Raw genomic sequence first — 1,745 nt, forward strand, 5'->3', positions numbered from 1 at the left:
GAAAACGAACCTCTTGTATTAGAACCCGAGTCAGGACTGGGCTCTCCACCTCCCTGCTTAGAATAAAAGTACTGATGCTTTCTGCAGGCCTGGGAGTCTCCCCAGCCCAGGCCAGCAGCAGCCATTTTCCTAGCCAGGGCACTGCAGCCCTCTACCGTGCCTTCCCCAGCGCCCCCAAAGCTTGTCTCCCACTGCAGGAGCCTTCTCTGCAGAAATCCATGCCCTTTTACTGGCTGACATGTTTTGGACCAGGGCTGAAGAGAGCTACAGATCGCTGTCATCCTTCTTGTCCAAAGCCAAAGGGCAATGTGGTGCCTCTCAGGCCAAGGCTCTGCTCACAGGCTGAAGAGGAGCCACGTGGGGAGACTAGACAGTTTATTCCAGGCACAGGGCATCCTTGCAGTGCGAGACTAACGTATTTATGTGATCCCACCGTTCCTTCTTATCTTTTATCGTTTTATTAGAAGACTCTGGAGTTTGGGGGTGAGCTGGGTGGGTCTGGACCACACCCAGCAGAGCCACAGGAGGTGCAATGTGAAGTTAGCCAAGGCCTTCCTGAAATTGCAGTCTTTTCTTCTTGCCTCAGCACATCTTCACGGAAAGATGGGGAAATCGGATCAGGGGGAGGTAAGCGGGTGCCTGTGTGTGATGGAGGTGCTGCTAGGTGTCTCCTAAATAGCAGAAACCAAGATCCTGGAATGGTCCCTGCCCCTGGGTCTGGGCCCTCTTCACAATGCAGGGGCTAGGCTACTGCTCCTTCTGCTGTGTCCTTAGGAACCCTGGACCAGTCATCCATGCCATGCTAGGCCTCCAGGGACCCCCTTGTCCCATCAGCCTGGACTTCTGGATCCCTTGAAGCTACTGTCCTGGCTCTTCTCCAAGTAGTCTTTGTGACCACAAGCCTTTCGAATGTGGTGCAGCTCACCCGGTGCACAAAACAGAGAGCATGCCCAGGGTTTTGGTATGTTTTGGTTTGGTTTTTTGAGAAAGGGTTTCTTTGTAGTTTTGGTGCCTGTCCTGGAACTAGTTCTTGTAGACCAGGGTGGCCTCGAACTCACAGAGATCAGCCTGCCTCTGCTTCCCAGTGCTGGGATTAAAGGCGTGCGCCACCACCGCCCGGCTGACGCAATGGATTTTTGACGAGTTGGTGTTCTAGTTTCAGTTCTGGGGCTATGACAGATACCCTGATAGAAAGCCACTGAGTGAAAAAAAAAGTTTATTTGCTTACAATTCCCAAGTTTCCAGCATCGTTTCAGAAATGTAAAGGCAGGAACTCACAAGCAGTTAGTTCACATCACATCAGCCCACAGAAGCAGAGAGAGAACTGCATCCTTGCTGGCTTACCTACCTGCTTGATCTCTGCCAGCTTTCTTCTCTCTTGTGCTCTCCACAGGGGACTAGATCTTCCTATATCAATTAACAAACTAGACAGATCCTCCTAATACTTTCATCTTTGAACAGTGCAGCTAGGCATAAGTGGACATGCCCATGAGCTGTGGGGCTTCTGGGTAAGAGCTCTTTTTATGATTTTGAAAAAATGCTGCAAGGTAATTCTCAACAGAAGAAGTTCAAATGGCCAAAAGACACTTAAAGTCATGCTCAACTTCCTTAGCGATCAGGGAAATGCAAATCAAGACAACTTTAAGAATCTTATACCTGTCAGAATGGCTAAAATAAAAAACACCAATGATAGCCTTTGCTGGAGAGGTTGTGTAGAAAGGGGTACACTCATCCATTGCTGGTGG

Source organism: Alexandromys fortis, unplaced genomic scaffold, assembly GCF_014885135.2.
Source record: "Alexandromys fortis isolate MF-2015 unplaced genomic scaffold, M_Fortis_MF-2015_v1.1 scaffold_3, whole genome shotgun sequence".
Lineage (NCBI taxonomy): Eukaryota > Metazoa > Chordata > Mammalia > Rodentia > Cricetidae > Alexandromys > Alexandromys fortis.